The sequence below is a fragment of the Gopherus evgoodei genome, chromosome 2 (genome assembly GCF_007399415.2).
Source record: "Gopherus evgoodei ecotype Sinaloan lineage chromosome 2, rGopEvg1_v1.p, whole genome shotgun sequence".
Taxonomy (NCBI): domain Eukaryota; kingdom Metazoa; phylum Chordata; order Testudines; family Testudinidae; genus Gopherus; species Gopherus evgoodei.
The window spans coordinates 55,365,810-55,391,071 of record NC_044323.1 but is presented as its reverse complement, the minus strand read 5'-3'; the positions used below and the strand labels follow the sequence as shown (position 1 = coordinate 55,391,071).

General features: G+C 43.9%; 1 protein-coding gene and 1 long non-coding RNA gene across 3 annotated transcripts in view; both read left to right on the top strand.

The window, feature by feature from the left end:
• AGMO (alkylglycerol monooxygenase) overlaps window positions 1-25,262 on the top strand; it is a 278,867-nt gene that overhangs the window by 187,515 nt on the left and 66,090 nt on the right. The window lies entirely within an intron of this gene.
• LOC115645696 lies at window positions 8,343-24,962 on the top strand. The gene is made up of 3 exons (XR_003998803.1): window positions 8,343-8,353; window positions 16,388-16,394; window positions 24,879-24,962. It is a non-coding gene; the product is annotated as an uncharacterized LOC115645696 (long non-coding RNA).

The window sequence follows — 25,262 nt, the reverse complement described above, 5'->3', positions numbered from 1 at the left end:
CATGCCAGTAACAGTGAAGGATCAAGTCTGAAGGAATTTTCTGTACTCAGACTTTTAATTTGTCGATGACTTTAAACAGAAGAAAACAAGTGACCTTTAGAGTACAGCGGAAGGGTTGGGTGAAATGTAACGAACCCAGCTGGGAAGGAAAGGGGAAAGGGAGTGGTCAGTTCAGACTGCTTGCAAAAGGGGGAGAGAGACTTTGGGAAAGAGGAACCAATGAAGGGGAACTTTCCAGGGCAGCCCTATGTTGGAGGGAGTTAGGAAAGGGTGGGGAATAGAATATCAAGCCAGAGAGAAAAGAGAGAGAGACAGAGAGAGGAGAAAACATCCAGGGGGAGGACCATATTTGTATCCTAGGAGTATTTTAACAATAAGTAACATTGAACTTGGAGAGAGGAGGAGGCAAAGAACAAAATGGCATAGCATACAATGGCATAGGGTAGAAACTACTCTAAGTGACAAGGGTGACAGAAGGTAAAGGGGCATGAAGAGGGAAAATTCCTAAGGGTGAAGAAATGGGAGAAAATTATGTCCCATGGTTATTCAACCTGGATATGTGACCCTCTTAAAACAGGCAATATGTTACTCAAAAAGGGCAAAATTTGATACTTTGCCCCTGGAAAAAGAGCCCATTTTTGGACCTGCAAACTTGGCCTTATTCTGCTGCTGAGAGGAGGGACTCCAGAAAGGGGGGCGCTCTCTTTGGCTGAGTAATCTGGGAGATTTGTAGTAGTACTGTGGACTGAAGAGAGCACAATACTTACAAATGTTAAGGAAAGCATTACAGATGTTTATACTACACTAAATTGTGGGTCCCGATTCCTTCCTTGCACCTTGTGTAGCTATTTACACCTGTGTGACGTGGGTATAGAATACTACCATTCCAGTTTAGTAACATTTCATAGATTCATAGATTACAGGACAGAGGGGGCATTGTGATCATCTAGTCTATCTTATGTATAACACAGAGCATGATAATTCCCAGAGCAGATCTTTTAGAAAAATATCCAATCTTGATTTAAAAGTTGTTACTGATGGAGAATCCACCACAACCCGTGGTAAGTTGTTCCAATGTTTAATGACTCTCACCATTAAAAATGATGCCTTATTTTTAGTCTGAATTTGTGTAGTTTCAGCTTCCAGCCATTGAGTCATATTACATCTTCCTCTGCTATACTGAAGAGCCCATTATTCAATATTTGTTCCCCATGTAGGTACTTACAGACTGTAATCAACTCACCCCTTAACATCATCTTTGTTAAACCAAATAGATTGAGCTCCTGGAGTCTATCACTAAGTCAAGTTTTCTAATCCTTAATCATTCTCATTGCTCTTCTCTGAACTCTCTCCAATTTATCAATATCTTTCTTGAATTCCAGGCACCAGAACTGAACACTGTATTCCAGCAGTGATCTCACTGGTGCCAAATACAGTAGTACAATCACCTATCTACTCCTACTTGAGATTCCCGTGTGTGTAACCAAAGATCATATTGGCACTTTTGGCCACAGTGTCATACTGTGAACTAGTTCATTTTCAGCTGATAATCCACCATGACCCTCGGATCTTTTTCAGAATCATTGCTTCCCAGGATGGAGCCCCCATTCTTTAAGTGTGGCCTACATTCTTTGTTCCTTGATGCATACACTTACATTTAGCCATATTAAAATACATATTATTTGCTTGTGCCCAGCACTAGAAACACATCCATTTGATAATTCCCCATTTATAATTAAATTATCAGCCTGTTTTTATCTATTTAATATGTCATGTTAATTTTGTGTTTTTCTAGGAGTTTTTTAACAAAATGTCATGCAGTCCCAAGTCAAATGCCTACAGTAATCTAAGTATATTACATCAACACTTTTACAGTTATTAGCCACACATGTAATCTCCTCAAAAAAAGATATCAAGTTAGTTTGACAGGATCTAGTTACCACAAGCCCATGTTAATTGACATTAATTATATTACTCTCCTATGATTCTTCATTAATCGAAGTCCATATCAGCTGCTCCACTATCCTGATGTTAGACTGACTTGCCTATACTTACCCTTTTAAAATATTGGCACAACATTAGCATTCTTCCAGTCTTCTGGAACTTCCCCAGTGTTCTAAGACTCATTGAAAATATCAGCATTAATGGTCCAGCAAGCTCCTCAGCCAGCTCTTTTTATGCAAATTATCTGGATATGATGATTTAAAAATGTCTAACTTTAGTAGCTGCTGTTTAACATCCTCCAGAGATACTAGTGGAATGGAAAAAGTGATATTATCTAAGATGACTGCATCATCTGTTTTTTCCAAAATACAGAACAGAAATATTTATTAACACATCTGAGTTTTCTGTTTGATAAATTCTAACATTTCCAGCCAATAATTAGGATTTTTGTTCCTAATATATTTAGAAACACCTCCTTATTGTCCTTAACAATGCTAGCTGTAGATTTCTGTTTGTCCTTATGCTTCTCTTATCAGTTTTCTCCTGTTCCTGGCCTCTGATATATATATATAGCTGTCTTCTCTTTCCCTCTGAACCAGGTTGTTTTTTAATCAGTATGGCCTTCTTCCTCAATTTTGGCTTTTTGGGCACCTAATAAAGTATTCTTAAATAATTCCCAATTATCATTCAGATTTTTCAGATTGATTACATTCTTCCTCCCAGATGATTTGGCTCATAATTTTTTTCAGCTTTATGGGCGGTTTTAAAGCACCAAGTATATATATCATACGTCTGGACTGCATTCTGACTGTACATTATAAATGTGATCAAGTCAAGATTACTTGTACCTAAGCTGCCATTAATTTTTAGTTCTGTAGTCAGTTCCTCTTTACCCGTCAAGACAAGATCTAGTATAGAATTCCACTATGTTGGCTGCAACACTGTTTGAATTAGGAAATCGTCATCTTATCTCCATCTGTTGGCACTCAGTTTGCACATGTGTAACTGACTAAATAAGGTGTAAGGTGAGCACCTCCGAAAAGAAGTTCTTTATTTGGAAAGGCAGAAAATGCAATAGAGAATGTAATACATTTCTATATGTAAAGAAGAATTTTATGTCAGTTTTCAAACTTGCATACTCTAATAGCTATTTATGTGTACTTAGCATACTAATACTTACAATACTACAAAACTCCTGTGTTTATTCTGGTAACATAGCAATTTCACAGGAAATCCTCTATTTATTTATTTAGCTGGAGATGCCTGAGTTGACGTATGGGAAGTTGAGAAATGTTAAAGATACTGATGCCAAAAGGCAGAAGCGTGAAAGTGGTTCTAAGTCAAAATGAAAAAAAAATGCCGAAATATACTATTTTTCTATGGTTACGGCACTGTTTGACTTTACTAGAATAAACCTATTTTGTATGTTATCCCAAAATCAGAAGCCTAGATCACTAGGAAAAGACTTACCTATGCTTTTAAATGTGACAAATATGCAGGCTCTGAGGTCATTTGCCCCAAGATTAATAACCAGGACATTAGGTGTTTGTGTTCACCCATCAGTGAGAACAGAAAAGGCATGAGCTGATAACACCATTTGCCCCTTCTGCTGAGCCATTGAAGACAGATGGCTTCAACCTTGAAGCTCAGGTGCGATCCTCCTTCCAGTCTGGCTGATCCTTGTGGTCCCAATGCATTATAGAGTTGCAGTAGGTCCAGGCATCAGCCTTGCTTCTGTCATCTACTGTAAACACAGACAGACAAGGTTAGTTCACACTGTTAGCCTGCCCCAGTAACCCATCAGTGGGTGAACATCGGTCCTGTAACAGTCCAGTTTCCAGTGGTCAAGTGCCTGGACCCTCTGCGGGTCACCCCTTCCAATGCTGTTGATATCATTTCCCCAGTCCTACAGGAATACATGCCAAAATTGACTGGATTAAGACCTAAGTAGGCCAATGCCTTTTTCTTTACAGCAGCAAACTGATACCTGCTCAGGTAATGGCCATCACCATGTACAGGTAGGTTCCTATTTCCTGGTTTGATATGGCTTAAAAAGGCCTTTGACAGCTTTCACAAGACATACTCATTCATCTGAGCATTCCCTTAGATCCACAAAGGCCCCTCTCCTGGTTTGATCAGTTCTGTAATACTTTGGTTTCCAAGAAATTATTCCTTGCGGAAACACATGCCTGGAGCCATGTCCTCTCACCTGTTGCACAAGCTCACTAATCCTGAAAGCATGAAAAAAGTCCACATTAAATGCTTCTTTAAATAGAACCGCCTCCATTTCACAACTGCACACCTTTAATTAAATCTTCTAATAACACTAAAAAATCTTCTATGTTTATGGGCATTGTCTTTGCATCTATTACTTCTGAATCATCCCTCCAAAGGTTCCTTAAAAGAATCCTATACAAAGAGCTGCAAATCCTGCCAGCCTGCAGCAAAATAGCAGCCCAGCAAGGGGATCAGATACTATGGACAAAGCCAATACACAGAGCACCAGAGACACCACATATCACAGGAACATCAGGAATCCTTTCTTAATTCTAAATCCTATGAATTTGACAGGACCAGTTTTGTAAACCCTGAAAGTACTTGTGACAATGGAGTTTACTACCTATCCTAAAGCTGTCAGGAGCCATGTTTCCACAATTGGTCAGGTGTTGCCTGCAGCACTCAGCTAGTGAACATCATAGGCACTGGGAATCTGTTGCCCTCAAATTCGCAGTCTCGGCAATGCCACTGTCTATGCCAGGAATGACAGATTTCAGAGTAGCCAGCCGTGTTATGCCAGGAATGTGTACTGCACAGAGAAGAATGTTAAACAGATGGCAGTGTAACACAAATAGCCTTACCAGTCTCATTATCCATGCCAACTTTGCTGTCAATTAATAACGTGAATCACTGCCTGATTGTGACACCAAACGCCAACCTGATTATTCCTGAATTCCTTACCCCAAATAGTGATTTTCACTAATATAGGGGAAAAAAATCAAGAAAAATAATATTCCTGAATGACTTTGTTCCTGGGAACCCAAGTCGTGAGGTCTCCCAGCTCAACCTGAGCTCCTCGGGTGTCCAGGTTACCAGCTCACTGTCATTCTGGGAGTCTAGAAGCCCTGAGTGTTGCAGCTGAGACAGGTGCCTCAGAACTGAGGAGCCAGGTCCCTATCTCCTTTCCAAATGGTGGGGCTTCCCCAGAGCTGCAGACTCTAAAAGCCTGAACTCCCAGAAGCATGCCCAGTGCTGTCCACTCTTCAGGCCAATTCCCTTGGTATTGCTCTCTAAAAACAAGACCTGCAGAGATATTTAACTGAACATAATGCTCTGTTCCTGGCATCCAATCAAATTATTAGATTGAAACCCCATTAAACTGCTCAATAATTGTTTCCCAACACTCCTGTAAAGTAGGTAGTTATGTATTATTATCCCCAATTTATAGCTAAAAAAAATAAACACCAAGTGATTTACTCAAGGCTTGCCCAGATCATTTCTTATTATATATCATGTTCAAGTTGTAGAAGGGTATGCAACCAGTGGTTGATTAATTAAGGCAAAATGGGACCTGGATCTAATCCAATTGAAACCAGAGGGCCCTCCCATAACAAATGAAAGATCCTCCTTCCCTAGAGAAATGTCCATTGTTTGCATTTGCTTATCTGATTCTCACAAACTATTTTCTGAATTTAATGAGTATAGTTTTAATTAATGACTAGGAACTGCTCTTTCTGCTGATAACCAATTTTCTATTTAGACTTGTATCAGAGGGGTAGCCGTGTTAATCTGGATCTGTAAAAGCAGCAAAGAGTCCTGTGGCACCTTATAGACTAACAGACGTTTTGGAGCATGCATCTGACGAAGTGGGTATTCACCCACGAAAGCTCATGCCCCAAAACGTCTGTTAGTCTATAAGGTGCCACAGGACTCTTTGCTGCTATTTAGACTTATTATTATTAAATTTTATATGAATGTTGCAACATAATGCATACAGTAAACATCTGAGAGTTATTACATCCAGACTAAATCCAAGCCTAAATCCAAATTCTTTTGAAATGTGTTCTATTACAGTTTTTCCATGGAAAACAAATGAGCTCCTTTTAGTATGAATTCTGTTTCTCTTCTTACATGATTTGGCCAGGAAGGTTTAACAGTACTTGGGGCTAGCAATTAAAAGTGCCATACTGAATAGAACTATAAACTAATTCACAGGAATACACATTATTCAGATATCTTCTTTCAGCATGTAGTGACAACAAAAATCATCAGTCAAATCACATCTCCTCCTTCAGTTGGTGTGCATGGTGGGAGTCATCTGTTAAATCACCAAGAATCATTTTAAATATCAAATATATGGACAAAAGGGTCCAATGCAGTGGCTTTCTACTGGAGTGAGTAGTCCTTAATGACATCTGTCACTAATACACATTCACAAAATAAACTGTTACCACAGAAGGAAAAGGAAAAGAAAAACAACAAACATAAAACACACACAACCCAAGCAATGACATTAAAAATGCATGTGCTACACATCAAACTTATATAATACGTGACAAAACAGCTTCAACTTCCCTTCCAAAATCTCATATATAAAACACATGAGAAAACTGAATCAACATTCTCCTCTCTCTTCATCTTCACGCCATGCCAAGATCTTCACACTACTCTTCCCTGTCTCTGGACCCTCAGATTTCTGGAGGCCTGTCTTTCTTCTTCATTGTCCCCATCAGAAACCCTTAAGGGCCCATCAGATTCTAAGTACTCTTTCAAACCCTCTGAGCCCTTCCTCTTCCATCTCTCCTTGTTCCTTTGAGCCCCTACACAAACTTTCTTCTCCTGAGCCTTTTCAGAACTTTACTTTTGCTGTTCTGGGCTGCAGTTGAGATTTACACTGTGTGGACAGATAGCTGTTATGCCTTGTGATTGTAGAGAATAGGGACCAGCAGGCCCAGAGAAAGTCTCTGCATACATTTTGACTGACACACCCAGATTTGTCATCTTGTGGGCTGGGCTGTCTGCCTGCCATCTGATGCACGCCCCACTTCTTTGGGTCACCTGGGTCACATGAGGTAACTACTGAAATTTTATTTGAGGCTGGAGGAAATCAAACTTTACCCCAGGCTGAAACCTTTTTCTTCTGGTGTGACTCACCAGCACAAATAAGGGTTATGCTCCACTAAGCTGGGAAAGGTGGGGGAGGGATAGCTCAGTGGTTTGAGCATTGGCCTGTTAAACCCAGGGTTGTGAGTTCAATCCTTGAGGGGACCATTTGGGGATTAGCCCCGCTTTGAAAAGGGGGTTGGACTTAGATCATCTCCTAAGGTTCCTTCCAACCCTAATCTATGATTCCTGCAGGTGCTTCATCTGTGTGCTGGCACCCAGTCTAACAATAGCAGCTTAGGTCAGGCAGGATCAGAGTCATCAAACAGTTAAGCTATGAAGCAGGAGTGGAACCAGCAAGCAACAGTGTGGTAGCACGTGCTTTTTTCTGCTAGTGCTCCCTCCTATTCCCCAGTCCCTAGAGTAGACACCAGCTCTCTCTGACTATGGGCCCCCACCATGTGTCCTTGGATCGAAACATTGAGGACAGCATGGAACTTGATTCTGTGAATATGTGGATCCTGCTTTAATCCACCCAGAGGGAATTTGCATACGTGTTAAATGCAGCTACATAAATCAAATTGTTGGTAAATCTAACTGATTTTCTAATTTTGCCAACACACAGTGTTGCCCTGTGCTATATTTATTGACTGCAGTAAGTTTGATAAATACCAGAGTAATGTTCAGATAGGAAATAAACTTGAGCCTTCATCTCTTATTCTAAAATTACTTCTCAAGGAACATTCTGCCATACAGTTCATTTGAACAGATTTTATTCAGTAATACCTGAGATACTGTAAATGCATCCTTAATCACCTTTAACCTAGCTGTTGACAGATGTGTGGAAGTACAGATGGAACCATATGCTTGCATTTAGTGATGGGGCAAACAAACTATAATAAATCAAAGTAGGAAAATAGTAAGAGATGGGGAAAAATTAATTTCAAGTTTGTTTTCTGACCAAAATTCTCCTGTTTTCAAGTTTGTAAAACTGGAGCAATGTTGTAAAATTTTGAAAATTTACAGTGACGTTTGGTGCATCATATTTTACAATATTTGGATGTTTGTAACAAATCAGACTGTCATTTTTGCACAAATAGTCACACTTGTTAATTTTGAAAAGGCTACTGAAGGAAGAGCTTCCTCCTAAAAGTTATGGGACCCAATGGATTAGGTATAGGGCTGGGAAATCCTGAGTAATATGCCCATATTTTCTTAGATCTCTAAGCCCAAAAGGGACCACTATGATAAACTATTCTGATCTCCTGTATACACCATAACATTTTTCCCAGAAGTTCAGTTAAATAATGTATTTTAGAAACATATCTAATCTTTATTCAAAGACTCCAAGCAATACTGAGTCCACCACCTCCTCAATAAACTGTTCCAATGTTAAATTATGTATCCTGCTAGGAAATTGTGTTTTAGTTCAAGGCTGAGTTTATCCAACTTCAACTTCCAGCCATTGGATCTTGTTATGCCTGTCTGCAAGACTGAAAAGCTCTTCACTGTCTGTATCTTTTCCATATGTATGTTGGTCGACACAGTGAACAAGTCACCATTCCATGTGCTTCTCAATAAACTTAATAGATTTAAGTCCTTAGGCCTCACTTAGTAAAGTTTGTTTTCCAACCCCTGGGCCATTTTTGCAGCCATCTTTTGAACAACCTTCAGCATTTCCATAACCTTCTTCAAGTGTGGACATAGCATTCTATTGACAGTTGTACCAATGTTCTGTACAGATTCAAAAGCACTTCCCTACTTTCTCGTGATATTCCTCTTTTTATACATCCAAGGATCCCCTTTTTATACATCAAAGCCTTTTTAGCCTCAATATTACACTGAGAGCTCTCATTGAGGTGGTTATCTAAGATAAGCTCTAACTCCTTGAGGGACCAAGTCCATCAACTCCATGCAGAAAATGGTGTCTTTGGGCCCATCCAGCTGCACTGTCACCCAAGCAGGGAGTCTCCTACTCTTTTTCAGCCCCTTCTTATGTAGTTCACTCCCACCATCTTGTTTCAGACACAGAATGGAATGAGATGGTCCAGTTATAACAGTTTTGATGGGGCTTCTGGGACAAGACTAAGGATGAACTGGTCTGAGTCAAGACCCAGACAGGTCTCAGTGCCTTCATAGACCTTGTTTTCTGTATTGACAATTGTCAACGTGAGTGATGGACAGAAAGAAGAAGGGCTTCACAACTGTGCCTTCCACTGTCAGATTGTACCTGACCAGTTGAGCTGATGCAGATAGACCTAACCTGCTGGCAGCTTGAGAGAGCTGGTGCCATATTAATTTGTGTTACTACTGTGGCGAGCTGGGCCGTGCTATCTCCACTTGCCCCACAAGGAACCTAGTCCTGAAGAATCTGGGAAACGAGCCAGTCCAGGCGTGGTGAAGGGGGATAGCTTGGGTGTCCTGACAGAGCATCACCCTGAAACTGCAACTGAGGTCTTGATGGAGATACGCACCAGCTCCCATTTACCAGCACCACACCTACAAGTTACAAATCCTGGAGCATTCCCACCACTCCCTCCACAGCAGGTTATTATTGACTCAGGCACGCAGACTTTATCAATGTAGAGGTAGCCCGGGCACTAAAGATTCCTCTGCAGCCCAAGCCCATTTCAAACCTAGTGGCAATGATCGATGTGTCCCTCCTATAATCCAGGCCAGTGATCATGGAAACTATTCCTTTCAAAGTTACTATCCATGAGCATCGAGAGACCCTACGTTTCAGTGTCATCCATTCCCTGCACTTCCTTCTGATCCAGGGTATCTCATGGCTGGCCCTCCATAAACCCCCTATTTGCAGGCGTGAGCAAAAATTTGGATTCCTGTCTGAATTCTGCCAGCAGCACTGCTTGACCCCAGGAAATGGGCAGCATGCAGTAGTTTTCCAACAGTTGTATGCTAGGGTAGCTGGCCCGGCAAAGCCACCTGCTGATTCCAGTCCTTGACTTCCATCCAAATACAATGACTACAAAGAAATCTTAGGGAAAAAAGCACGACACCTTGCCCCCACACAGAGTCTGTCATTGGCCAGTTGAGCTATAACCAAGGGAAAATGTTCCATTTCAGAGGCTGAACTATCCGTGCTGCACTCCTGTCCTCGGAGAACCTAGCCAAAGACTTTATTTGTAAATCCACTTTGCCTGCTAGGGCACCAGTCCCCTTTATTTATGAAAAGTCTCTTACTGTGTGTTGCGTATTGAACCCTAAATTAGGTCAGCATTAGAAACCAATGCATATTATCACTAATCCCAGATGTGACCATGTGAGCACTGCCCAGCTCTACTCAAATTTAGACCTCCAGGGTGCGTACAACATAGTACATGTTATAGCTGGGGACAAATGGAAGACCATCTTTTGAACATGTGATGGTCACTTCAAATATCTAATAGTGCCCTTTGGGTTGGCAAATGCACCTGTGACATTCCAGCATTTTATTAATGATGTACTAGGACACCCTGGACCAATACGTGATAGCATATCTGGAAAACATACTTATTGTTTTGAACAGTGCCCAGCAAAACACCATGCTCGTCTATTCCATTTTGAAGAGGCTATGCCAACATGGCATCTGTGCTAAACTAGAAAAATGTGCCTTCAATCAGTCCTCCATATAATTCCTAGGGTTCATCCCATCTCTTGCTGGTATTACAATGGACCCATGCAAGGTAAAGGCAGATTTCAAGTGTGCAGCACCATGGAATGTTTGTGAACTACACACTTCATGGGTTCATAAACTTCAGTTGACTTAGTCCTGAAGTTCTCTGAGCAGATTACCTCTCTTGTTGCCCTACTCTGCAAAAACACCATCCTCTTCTTCAAATGCTTGCTCCTGTCCATTCCATGTTAGGTATGTGTGTTCGCCACATGCACTGGTGCCAGAAGTTTTCCCCTCAGCAGTATCCGTAGGGGAGCAGCTCTGGTGCCCTCTGGAGTGGCACCCGCATGGCACAGTATAAGGGGTGCCACCAGCTCCCCCCACCCTCAGTTCCTTCTTGTTGCAAGTGACAGTGCACGGAGCATTCACTGCTCTTACTAGTGTTGCTTAGGCTTTGTTTGTACAAACTAGAGTTCTTGTGAAGTTAGTGTACATAGTTAGTAGTTTAGTTAGTTAGCCCTTAGCAGTAGTTCGAGTTTTGTTAGTCCCATCAGGGACTTTGCGGGTGGATGGGGTATGTCCCGATCCCCAGGCTATAAGCCCTGCAATCGCTGCAAATGGCTTATGCCCATGAGGGATCTGCATAGTAGCTGTCTCAGGTGCCTTGGTGAAGGGCACATAAGTGATAAGTGATTAATCTGAAAGTCCTTTAAACCGAGGACTAAAAAAGCGTGTGAGATCAGACTCAAAGCACTCCTAATGGAGTCGGTGCTCACTCCAGCCCCAGAGCAAAGGTGCAACTTGGCACACAGTATTGTGGCATCAGTGCGTAGCACCCCACCAGCGCCGTTGACGAGCCAGCACTAATCCCCAGGCACAGTAAAAAAGTTGAAGAAGGCCAGTAGGGGACGGTCTCCTACTCCCCACAAGGGGAAGGACAGGGCTGGGAGCGAGCGGGCAGCTTATCTCCCCCATTGGGGAGTTGGGCCTCAGCCCATGTTGAGCGATGCAGCCCACCCCATTCCTTACCTGCAAGTCAGGATGCAGAGGCAGGCCTTCATCAGCCTCAGGTACTGCCAATGCCTGAAGCACTCCAGGCTGCACAGGACATCCTGACACTCCCAGTACCACCCGCACCAGCCCCAACAGTGCCCAGACCTTGGGGTAAGCCGGCCTTGGGACCTTTCCGTCTGTCCTCGCCCCAAAGGTATCACTCTCCACTGTGGGGGACGTCCTGCCACCATTCACTTGCTCGAAGCTGTCATGCTTCAGAGTTAGGGAGGCAGATGCATTGGAGCCCTCTACGGTCACTGGATCTTGGGCATCGGAAGTGGGATTTGAGGCAGACCTTGCCGGTTACCTGGCACAGATTCACGGAGGCATGCGCTCCCCAGTAGGAACGTTGAGACCAGCTCTTCGCATCCTGGGAATGATTGAAGGCCCAGAGTCACGGGCCTTGCCAACGATTCCCAAGATGGATGTCACTGTATTCAGGGAGATTGCCTGTCCCACTATACTTCCAGGTCCTGCTCCTCATCCCGGTACTGGTCTTGAAGCACGAGACATGGATCAGCAATCTCCCAGTGTGGATCCTCCAACTGCTGCTGGTCATTGAGGTCCCCACAGAGGCACATGTCCTGCTCAGACTAGTCCTTCTCTAGACACGACCACGTTTATCGCCAGGCACAGAGTCGCCGCTCCAGTTGATCTGGGTCACCAAGTAGCAATCACTCTGGATATGGTTCCAGTACAGAGCAAGGTTCCACATCAGCGGAGCAACCTCTCAGATCCTTGGTGCTGCCTGCATTGTTGGTGCCAAAACCTGCTCTTTGGCTGGCCCTGTGGTACTTCTGGAACCCATGGGGGTTCACCCAGTCCTCCCAGCCTGCCCTCTTGGAATCAGGAGGACTGGTCCTTGACAACCCAACTCCCTCGGATGCCTGAGGCCCCAGAGGATAAGATCCTGCAAGTCCATGTGGACCAAGGGGAACAGCGTGCTGGACAGCCCATTGGTGCCGTGGAACCCGCGGTACCAGCCTCCTCCTCCTCGTCACTGGACAAGGCCATCACAGAGCCCCCTCACCCGGTTCCTCAGATGATGCTAAGGTGCACCAGGAGTTGTTGAAGAACGTCACGTCCAACCTTGGCCTGCAGGCGAAGGAGTTGGAGGAGCAAGCAGACTCCCTGTTCAACATCCTCTCCTCCACAGCCCCTGCTAGGGTGTCCCTTCCCCTTCACGAAGGGGTATTGAAGATATCCAGCATCTTGTGGCAAACCCCCTTCTCTCTGCCCCCCATTTCCAAATGGGCAAAGCATAAGTATTTTGTCCTGACTAAGGGGCATGAATACCTTTACTCCCATCATTTCCCAAATTCCCCGGTGGTTGAGGCAGTTAACGACAGGGAACTCCAGGGGCAACCTGGAGCTACCCCTAAAAATAAAGACTCCAGGAGACTGGACTTGTTTGGAGAAAAATTTATTCCTCATCTAGCTTACAAATGAAGGTGACCAACTACCAGGCCCTCCTTGGCTGCTATGACTTTAATATGTGGTAGTCCGTGGCCAAGTTCGAGAATGCCCTCCCGTAAGGTTCTTGTAGAGAATTCCAGGTGATCCTCAACAAGGGCACAGCTGCTGCCAGGGCAGCCCTTCAAGCAGCATCTGACGCGGCAGACTGCTGCCGGTACCATGTTGTCTGCCATCTCCATGCAGTGAGCATTTTCGTTGCTCTTCTCTGGGTTGACCTCTGAGGGTACGTCTACACTACAGGATTATTCCGATTTTACATAAATTGGTTTTGTAAAACAGATTATATAAAGTTGAGTGCACGTGGCCACACAAAGCACAATAATTCAGAGGTGTGTGTACATGTACCGAGGCTAGGGTCGATTTCTGGAGCGTTGCACTGTGGGTAGCTATCCCGTAGCTATCCCATACTTCCCGCAGTCTCCCCTGTCCATTGGAATTCTGGGTTGAGATCCCAATGCATGACGGTGCAAAAACAGTGTTGCGGGTGATACTGGGTAAATGTCATCACTCATTCCTTCCTCCATGAAAGCAACGGCAGACAATCATTTTGCGCCCTTTTTCCCTGGATTGCCCTGGCAGACGCCATAGCATGGCAACCATGGAGCCCGTTTTGCCTTTTGTCACTGTCACCGTATGTGTACTGGATGCCGCTGACAGAGGCGGTACTACAGCACTACACAGCAGCATTCATTTGCCTTTGCAAGATAGCAGAGACGGTTATCAGTCGTTCTGTACCGTCTGCCGTGCCACTGTAAATTGGCGATGAGATGATGGTTATCTGTCCTTCTGTGCTGTCTGCTGCTGTCATGGGTGCTCCTGGCTGACCTTCGCTGAGGTCGGACAGGGGCACAAAGACAAAAATAGGAATGACTCCCTGGGTCATTCCCTCCTTTATGTTGTATCTAAAAATAGAGTCAGTCCTGCCTAGAATATGGGGCAAGTGTACCAGAGAACCAGTGTACCAGAGAGCACAGCCGCTCCGTGTCAGATCCCGCAGAAATGATGAGCTGCATGCCATTCACGGGGGGTGCCCCTGCAACAACCCCACCCGTTGCTTCCCTCCTCCCGCAACCCTCCTGCGCTACCATTGCAGTGTCCCCACATTTGTGTGATGAAATAAGAGACACTGAGTTTTTAGTGAGATAGAGTGAGTGGGAGGCAGCCTCCAGCCGCTATGATAGTCCAGGCAGTACAGAATCTTTTCTTTAGACATGAAAGCAGGGGAGCTGATGGAGCTCAGCCCCCAGTTGCTATGATGAGGACGATTACCAGCCGTTCTGTACCATCTGCCGGGAATAACCGGGAGTCATTCCTATTTTTACCCAGGTGCCCCCGGCCGACCTCACCTGATGCCAACCAGGAGCACTCACGGGAATGATGATGAAGACAGATATCAGTCATATTGTCTGCCATTGGGAAGGGGATGCTGGTGTTCAGCGCTGCAGCACCCCGTCTACCAGCAGCATGCAGTAGACATAGGGTGACATTGAAAAAAGTCAAGAAACGATTTTTTTCCCTTTTCTTTCATGGGGGGGAGGGGAGGTAAATTGACGAGATATACTCTGAACCACTCCGGACAATGTGTTTGACCCTACAGGCATTGGGAGCTCAGCCAAGAATGCAAATACTTTTCGGAGACTGCGGGGACTGTGGGATAGCTGGAGTCCTCAGTATCCCCTCCCTTCCTCCATGAGAGTCCATTGGATTCTTTGGCTTTCCGTTACGCTTGTCACACAGCACTGTGCTGTGGACTCTGTATCATAGCCTGGAGATTTTTTTCAAATGCTTTGGCATTTCGTCTTCTGTAACGGAGCTCTGATAGAACCGATTTGTCTCCCCATACAGTGATCAGATCCAGTATCTCCCGTACAGTCCATGCTGGAGCTCTTTTTGGATTTGGGACTGCATTGCCACCCGTGCTGATCAGAACTCTACGCTGGGCAAACAGGAAATGCAATTCAGAAGTTCTCGGGGCTTTTCCTGTCTACCTGGCCAGTGCCTCCGAGTTCAGATTGCTTTCCAGAGCGGTCAGAGTGGTGCACTGTGGGATACCATCCGGAGGCCAATACCATCCATTTGCGGCCACACTAACCCTATTCCGACATGGCAATACCTATTTCAGTGCTACTCCTCTCGTCGGGGAGGAGTACAGAAACCGGTTTTAAGAGCCCTTTATATCGATATAAAGGGCCTCAATGTGAGGACGGATGCAGGGTTAAATCGGTTTAATGCTACTGAAATCAGTTTAAACACGTAGTGTAGACCAGGCCTGAGGCTCAGCAGACAGACAAAAAATTACATTGGCTGAAGGACTCCCAAACCACCCTAAAAACGCTAGGGGTCTACATTCTGGGCCCAGCACGTAAGTAGTTCAAACTGCAACTTCCCCAGTGGCAAGGGAGCCAACCCTGGCAGGATCCACTGCACAAAAAGCCCAAGGACTATAGACAGTGCACGAACCACCTGCCCCCACCCTCTGCCCAGTTGGGCTCAACCTGCTCCAAGCAAGGAGCTAAAAACTCATTTTCAGGATACGTCCGAGGGCACTCTACCAGTCTATTTCCTAGATTTTCTCAATTTTTTGCAACCGCCTTTCCTTTTTCCTCCCGGCATGGTCAGCGATAACTTCGGACTACTGAGTCCTCAGTACGGTGCACACGGCTACACCCTCTAATTTATTTTCACACACCCCGCACCCTCCCTTCCCATCCCTCTTCAGGGACCCTTCTCACAAGAGTCTTCTCAAGCAGGGCTCTTACAGCTGGGGGTGGTGGAGGAGGTCCTGCCTCCTTACCAGAACAATGGTTTCTATTCCCAGTATTTTCTGATCCCAAAAGCCAAGGGTGGTCTGTGTCCCATCCTGGACCTGCGAGACCTCAACAGATACCTAAAGAAGCTAACGTTTTGCATGGTCTTCCTGGCCTCCATTATCCCCTTCCTGGATCTGGCAGACTGTTATGCCACCCTCGACCTGAAAGATGCATATCTTCACATAGCGATCTTCCCAGGACACAGATACTTTCTCCGTTTTACATTGATTCGGCCCACTACCAGTTTGCGGTCCTTCCATTTGGCCTGGCTACAGCACTAAGGGTGTTTACCAAGTGCATGGCAGTAGTCATGGCCTTCCTCAGATGTCGGGGTATCCAGATTTACCCGTACCTCAGTGACTGACTGGTCAAAGGCAACTCCAAGGCTCAGGTCCAATGTGATATCACTGTACTACAAGCCACATGCCACTCCTTGGGACTACTGGTCAACCACAAAAAGTCCACATTAGTTCCAGTTCAAAGTATAGAATTCCTTGGGGCTGTGCTTGACTCGACCTGGGCGAGTGTGTTCCTGCCATTAGACAGGTTTCAGGCCCTGATGGACCTCATCGCATAAGTGTCTGTGTTTAACCTGTGTATGCCTGCGCCTGCTAGGTCACATGGCAGCTTGCACATATGTGGTCCGCCATGCCAGGCTCCGCATGAGGCTCCTGCAGCAATGACTAGCATCGACCTATTCACAATCCAGCGACCACCTGGAAAAGAGAGTCCTCCAGCAGTTCTCACCTCACTGTGGTGGTGGACTAATGATGAGAAGGTCCTGAAAAGAGTCCCATTTGACAGTCTCGTCTCGCTCCATCTGTCAAGCTAGTATTGGATGCTTTGGACCTCAGCTGGGGTGCGCACCTTTGACATCTCTGGACCCAGGGGATGTGGACCCTGGAGGAGACAAAATTACACATAAATGTCAAGGAGCTCAGAGTGGCTGGCCTGTGGGATCTTCCTGCTGCACCTGTTGGGAAAAGTAGTGAGAGTCCTGACAGACAATATGGCCTTGATGTTCTACATCAGCAGGCAAGGAGGAGCACACTCATTGGCTATCTGCCAAGAGGCTCTCCATCTCTGGGACTTCTGCACTGGCCATGGCATCCATTTGGAAGCTGGTCACCTCCCCAACATCAGGATTGCCCTAGCAGATCACCTCAGCAGGGACTTTTCCTCTTACCACGAGTGGTTGCTCCACATGGAGGTGTCCTGCATGATCTTCCAGAGGTGGGGAACTCCACCAGGCAAAACAGAAAGTGCCATCAGTTTTGCTCCCAGCAGGCCCTGAGCCAGGGCTCCCTCGCCGATGCCTTCCTCCTGTCGTGGGCCAAGGATCTGATATACGCATTCCCTCTGATTCCTCTGGTCAGCCGGGTCCTAGTAAAAATCAAGAGGGACAAGGCACAGGCCATTGTGATCACCTCTGCATGGCCTCACCAGCACTGGTTTGGCATGCTCATGAACATGGCCGTGGCCCCACCCTGGCCCCTTCTCTACCAGCTGGACCTGCTGTCACAGGATCGTGATTGGCTCCTACACCCCAACTTTGACTGTCTACACCTCTAGGCGTGGATGTTCGATGCTCCAGGTCCTCCTAGGAAGTAGGAAGCCATCCACGAGACTAACTTACCTGTCCAAGTGGACGAGGTTTTTCCACTGGGCGTTGGATCATGGCATTTCTCCCTCATGTTCTTCAGTGCAGTCCATCTTGGACTACGTACCGTAGCTCAGGAACAAGAGTCTGGTGCATTCTTCCATCAGAGTGCACTTTGTGGCCATCTCTGCGTTCCACCAGCCGATCCAAGGTCAGACAGTCTTTTCTCATGATATAACTGTCAGGTTCCTGAGGGGCCTCGAGAGGCTTTATCCGCAGGTACAGGCCCCTATCCCATAGTGAGACCCTAACCTGGTGTTCTCCAGGCTCACTGGCCCTCTGTTCGAGCTGCTGGACTCCTGCTCCCTTTCCTACGTGACCTGGAAGGTCGCTTTCCTGGTGGTGGTGATGTCAGTGAGTTGAGTCTCACAGAATATGGCCTTGATCACGGAACCACCTTATGCAGTGTTTTATAAGGACAAGGTCCAGCTGTGGCCCCACCCAGTCTTCCTGCTGAAGGTGGTATCTTCCTTGCGCATGAGCCAGGATGTATTCCTGCCTGTATTCTGTCCCAAGCCGCACAAGACTGCTGAGGAAAGGCATCCACACGCACTAGATGTCTGGAGAGCCTTGACTTTTTACTTGGAGTGTACCAAGCCTTTCTGTAAATCGACCCAGCTCTTCATCACTACGGCGGATAGGATGAAGGGCCTTCCAGTTTCTTCACAGAAGATTTGCAACTGGATCACCTCTTACATAGAGACCTATTATGAGCTATCAAAGGTCCTGCCACTGGCGATCGTCAGGGCCTATTCGACTAGAGTGCAGGCGTCTTTGGCAGCCTTCCTGGCACACATCCCGATCCAGGACATCTGTAGAGCTTCAATATGATCCTTGGTCCACAACGTTCATGTCTCATTATGACATCACTCAGCAGGCCAGAAATGATGCTGTGTTCGGCAGAGCTGTATTACAATCTGCTCAGCCGTGAAATCCAACCCACCTCCATGGGAACTGCTGGGAGTCACCTAATATGGAATGGACTTGAGCAAGCACTCTAAGAAGGAAAGACAGTTACCTTTCCGTAACTGGTGTTCTTCAAGATGTGTTGCTTGTGTCCATTCCACAACCCATCCTCCTTCCCCATTGTCGGAGTTTTTGACAAGAAGGAGCTGAGGATGGGGGAAGCCAGCAGCGCCCCTTATACCATGCCATGTGGGTGCCATTCCAGAGGGCATCAGAGCCATTCCCCTATGGATACTGCTGAGGGAAAAACTTCCGGCACTAGTGCATGTGGCAAGCCCACACATCTAATGTGGAATGGACATGAGCAGCACTTCACAAAGAAAATCAGTTAGGAAACAGGTAACTGTCTTTTCCTCTGGTCTCCTAAGGCAATGTATGTGCCTACTCCAAGGTGCCTCACAATAAACCCCTTGACCCCCTCAAGATTCCACTTGGCCAATGGACAGCCATTGCCTCACATTTTGTAGTAGAACTACTCAAGTCCAATGGGTTCACACCCATTCTGACAGTAGTGGACCGCCTCACAGAGATGGCACATCTCATCCCCTACACTGGCCTGCCCTCCTCCCAGGAAATCAGCTGGGTCTGAGTGGACCAAGATGTCCACCAGCATGGCTCCAATAACGCATCATCTCCAGTGGTGGTGCACAATTTATCTCCCACTTCTGGTGAGAAGCTTTCCAGATTCTGAGCATCTGCTCCTCCTTCTCCTCCACCTACTACCTCAAACCTTCCAGATCCCAGAGCAGTATCTTCAATGCTACATAATCTTCCACCAGAACGATTGGCCCTTACTTCTACCCCATGCTGAGTTTGTATACAATAATGCAGAACATGAGTCAGTTGGGCAGAGCCCCCCCGCTCCTTTTTTTTTTTAATTATGAGCTCCACTTTCGATTCTACCCGTAGCAATCCACAACTTTCCACAACCCAGCAGCCCTGGACCAGTCAAACCCAATATGGCATAAACATTCACCTGAAGGTCTCAGAGAATAGATACCAACAATATGCAGACTGCTGACAACAGGAGGGGCCCACTGTTTCAGTAGGCCAGAAGGTATGTCTCTCAATAAAAATCCTATGCATGAACAGGCCATCTCACAAATTGGACTGTCAGATCCATGGTCCCTACCAAGTTCACTGCCAAATTAATCCAGTTACCTTTCAATTTGACTTGCTCTCCAAATACACCCAGTTTTCTACATGTCATTCCTGAAGCCCCAGCTTCTGGACCCATTCTTTCACTGCTCCCAGCCATCCACCTCACTGGTACATATTCAAGTTCACAACGTGTCCATCATCCATGAGATCCTTGGTACCAAAATCAGATGAAGTAGACTCCAGTGTTTTGTGGATTGGGAAAGCTATGGTGCAGAAGAGCACTGCTGGGAATTGGTGGAGAATGCCTATGCTCCTGACCTGATAAACGCCTTTCACCAAAACCACCCTGGAAAACCTGGCCCACACCTGCCTTGAGGGCACACGAGGGGAGGGAATTATGTGAAGGATCACAGGCCTCAAATCCAGCTACCCAGGCTGTGCACAGACCAGAGCTGCCACCCACTAGCTCAACTGAACAACTGGAGAAGGGAGCCAGCAAAGTACTACCTCACAAAGGGCCCTATCCATGAATGTCCAGCACCACCAATTGGCTGGGAAGCTCTATTTGAACCAGAAAGAGGAACAGGAAGTTGTCTGAGCAAATAACGGAATCCCTGGCTGGCTGATACTGTGTACCTGACCTGCTTATCTGACTTCTGAACCCTGCCTCCCCTTCTGTTCCTGTCCTCCTTATCCAACACTCCCATATGTTCCCAGTTCCTGTGTTCCTGCCTCTCTCCAGTTCCCTGCTCATATGCCCTCCTCCTGGTGCTGTCTCTGGATCTGACCTTTGGCTCCACAGCTGGCACCAGCTCTGACTTTCGGCTTGGTGCCTGACCACCCACACCCCACTCTCTACACAGTTTCCTTTATCAATCGGACCCGGAATCTTGTTGAAAAAATATAATAGGTTTATTTGACAAGACCTACTTTTTGTTAAAATCATGTTGACTGGCATTAATTATATATTTAGTTTTTAATTCTGTGTTGATATAGTCCCAAATTAACCATTCCATTGGTTTGCCTAGTTTTGACATCAGGCTAACCAGTCTATAATTTATTGTCATTCCTTTGCTCTTTTTAAATATTGAAATTAGGTTGCAGTCCTCAGATCCTTTGGAATTTCCCCAGATTTGTTCAAAATTAACATTAGTGGTTCAGAGAGCAACTTAGCTAGTTCCTTTATGTAAGTTATTTGGGCCCGGTGTCTTGATTTGAACATGCTTCATTTTAGCAGATGCTGCCTCATGTCCTCCTTTGTTTCAGATGGTAAACTTTGTTTTCCATTCACAAAATCATATGGAATGCATAGATCTTCCTGCTTTGTTCCAAATACAGAACAGAAATATCCATTGAACATTTTTGCCTTTTCTGCACCACTATTTATTATTTTACCATCTGCATATAGCAATGGATCTGTGCCAGACCTAGGGTTCTTTTTGTTCCTAATGTGCTTTTAAAATGTCTTCTTCTTGTCTTTAATCCTATTGACCACTGATATTTCATTGATTTCTTTCATTCCTTATCAGTTGCCTACATTTTCAAATTTGTAATTTATATTCATTGCCATTAACTTTCCCTTTCTTCCATTCTTTATATATTGATTTTCTACGTATTTTAACTGCTTTCACAGCTCCTTTTGGTAAGGATTTTTTTTTGTCCATTGTCTCTTTTTCATGTTTGTGGAATCATGGCTTTTTGGGCATCCAGTAGGATGTCTTTGAACAATTGACCATTTTCATTAACACTTCCAAATTTAAATTTTATGTTCCCAATTAGTTAGGTCAACAATTTCTTTAAGCCATTTGTCACTGACTGCCCATAATGTTTTGTATTTATGTATCTCTTTAGAAACATTATTTAATTATTCTGAATTAAAAACAAAAATACATGAAGAGGAGTTAGTCACTTTTAAGTCAGGGAATGACAAATACAAGGTTGCACACAGAACTTTATCCCCATCTATGTATGTATTATAATTATACAATCTTTAATTACATGATCATATCTAGGAGTATTTCTCAACTAGCATACTATATCACACAATTGCATAGCTTTAGAGATGCGTAGCATTTTGTAATTATTTTTGGCATTCTTGTTTGTATTAGTGGTTAATATTAATATTTGTATTAATTTACACTTAATTACATAATTTTGATCTCAAGTATGTATTTAAGTTCATATCCTACTGTATACTTTTTCAACCAACAGCCTAACATGATTTAAAATAATACTGTGCCTATAATTAAAACACTGTGGCATGATACTGTTAATTATCAAGCTAATTTAGTTGCCCACACATTGACACCATAGTCATCCTTAGGTCCAATTTGGGAGATGAATCACTTAATCTAACTAAAAAGGTGCCATAGTTACTGTGTACAAAACGAAATCTAATAGTAAATTATCTTTTATTAATATTGTGCTAATGAGATGGAAGTTAGACGTCGTAATCCTGGTTTAGAGAAGTGAATGATTTTTCATTGTAAATATAAATTTTCCAGAGAACACTCTAGACATGGTCAAAAATGCTGTGTTTAATCTCTAGTAGATATGAAATGGTCTGCAAGATTGACCTGCCTCTTTAGCTATGGACAGCAGCGGTATTCAATGGAAATCATCTACTAGCTTCTCTCAGTTAGAGGAAGGGAACTAGGAAATGACTGGCTAATGGCTGATTTAGAAGAAAACCTATTATGTGGGGAATAAAAAAATTAAATTGTTCTTTAAGCTATGTTTTGGGGGGGGGTGTTTTAGCTGAAAAATAGATTCTGACTTTCACACTGGAGCAGAAGACCGAGGAAACCACAGGAAAAAATATTTAAAAAAATTTTAGGCCAAAATTTTCAAGAAATAGGAGTCTAAAGTTAGATCTCTAAAACCATTTTTAGGCTCCCTAGGGTGAAAATTTCTAAAGCACCTATGTGATTTAGGAGCCCTGAAGTTATTGGGCTTGGACTGAGCCCCATATGCACTCATATACAATGCTATGTGGCCTGTGTCACTAACCCTGTGCCTGTATGCATAAAATAAGATAATTTAAAAAATCTTGCAGGCACTTAATCCTTTTTTAAGAACTGCACTCATATCAACCCTAAGTTTCTGAAATATTCAGATACTTCTTAAAAAATAAATAATATCTCCAGATTCTGGCATGGAATGGAAGTGCTAAACCAGCATAAGAAAGGTCCGACGAAGTGGGTATTCACCCGCGAAAGCTCATGCTCCAATATGTCTGTTAGCCTATAAGGTGCCACGGACTCTTTGCTGCTTTTATAGATCCAGACTAACACAGCTACCCCTCTGATGTGTAAGAAAGTTGTCCTTCTTGTGACATTTTTAGCTCAGTTTTGCAAATTGATAGCTTAATTCCCACCCATAGAAGTTCTTTTTGTGCAATCAGTACAGAATGAGGTCTGTTATTCAGTTAATTTGGATAGACTTTGGATATCTCAAGATTCTAATATCTTGAGGATTGTTCATCATTTAGATTGTGCTACCCTAAGCATGAAAACCTAAACAATCAGACCAATACATTTGGCTTTTTTCCTTTAGAGAGTTTTCTCAAATCAGATTTTCATTAAAATGATTTAGAAATAGAAAATATCACATTTCCACTCTACATGATGAAATCAAGACATTCACATGCTTTTTGTGCCTGCTGAAAGTCCAATAACTGTTTTAAATTAGAAATCAACAGACATGAGTCAGTACCAATGTATCTGGAAAGTTAGAAACAAGCACATTTTTTGATGTGATTTTCTTTCCTCTCCACCGAAAGTGCCTTTCACATGTGAAAGTTCTAAAGACCACTCAACATTCCATTAAACTTTAAGAGCACTTATTTTTACGTGTTACCATATACATCATTCTGAAATCAACCATAGTTATCCCTGCTTCAGGCCTGAATTTGATCCATGGTTCATTAATGTAACCCTCAAATTTCAAAAGTGTACCAAGTAGGCATACTGACATTATAATTGATATATCTGACATTTGGCTATAATTGATTTCCTAGTTTTCCCATTAACTGAGAACTGGAAAGTCTAGATGCCTCTAGCGCCTATGTGGTAGCCAGTAAAAATTAAGTTGTTTCCGTTAGCTGCAGACATAGAGATACTTTTTTTAAAACAAATATTATTATTTGTTTTAAGAGAACATTCAACTTGAGAGGTTTTGTGGTTTTTTTGTAATTGATAAATTAAAAAAATTAATTTCTGATGAGTACCCTTGAAATAGTATGCCTGGCATTTTAATGGAACTTCCTTTTAAAAGCATTTTATATCTTGTTTACCTTTAAAAGGGGCTATTCAGCAAAGGAGAAGCTAAATGGCTAAGCCCTGGAAACAGTGCAACTGACCATTCTCCAGATGATGTCAATTGTACAACATAAACAAAGCAGAAAAGATAGACACCAATATATTTTTTCATTAACTTCTTTATTACCATTATTGTTGTTTTTTGTAAGTACAGTAAGTACCTGATTTTTCAGACAGAAAAGTGATTTTTAGTTTAACTGTTTGCTTATTAGGAATATTTACCAGTAAGTGCACAGTTGAATATGAATATTAAATACATCTGGAAGTTCAAACATGTTTGACATTTCTGGGTCAACAAAGCATATGGTATCGGGAAAATGACACAGTTTTAGAAGCAGAGTCAAAAGCATATAAACTGAGTATTCCTAAAGCAAGGAACTCCAGAAAATTTTATATAAATAGGAAGCTTCCCAATGAACTTATTCGGACTTATAAAAGGGTGTTGAGAATATGGAAAAAAAATTCAGAAAAGACCTATTAGAATGATTCAAGATTTGGAAAGCCTTTCTTAAAGTCAGAGACTAAAGATCAGTCTATTTATTGTAACAAATGGAAGATTAGTAGATAAATTCATTATGTTCTATACGTACCTGCATACAAGAGCCATAGTAGAAGCAGAAAGTAGACAAATTCAGACAAGAAATAATAAATTGTTAAAAGTTTACCAAAGGATGTGGTGGATTCTCTAGCACTTGATGACTTTAAGTCAAGATTGGATGTCTTTTGAAAATTATCCTCTAATTCAACCAGTATTCATGACCTGATGAGGAATCACTGGTGAAATTTTCTGATGTGTGTTATGTAGGAGGTCAGACTAGATGAACGTAATAGTTAAGGCTATGTTTTAGTCGTGGGTATTTTTAGCAAAATGCACAAACAGGTCACAGGCAGTAAACAAAAATTCTAGACCCATTAGCTGTCCATGACTTGTACTATCTACCCCTAACAAAGAACTTGGGCTGGGGGGCCATGGGTGCTTGGGGGAGGGGGTCTGAGGGCACCGCAAGTGCTGGAGCGGGAGGTGGGTGTCAGCGTGTAGCCCAGGACCTCTGCTGGTGCTGGGATGGGGGAGAGCTGGCAGGCATGGCAGGTTCCTTACCCAGCTCTGCATATCTGTGCAGCTCCTAGGGGCAGGGAAGACCAGGGGGCTTTATGCATTGCCCCCACCACGAGCTCCAGCTCCACAGCTCCCATTGGCCGGGAACTGCAGCCAATGGGAG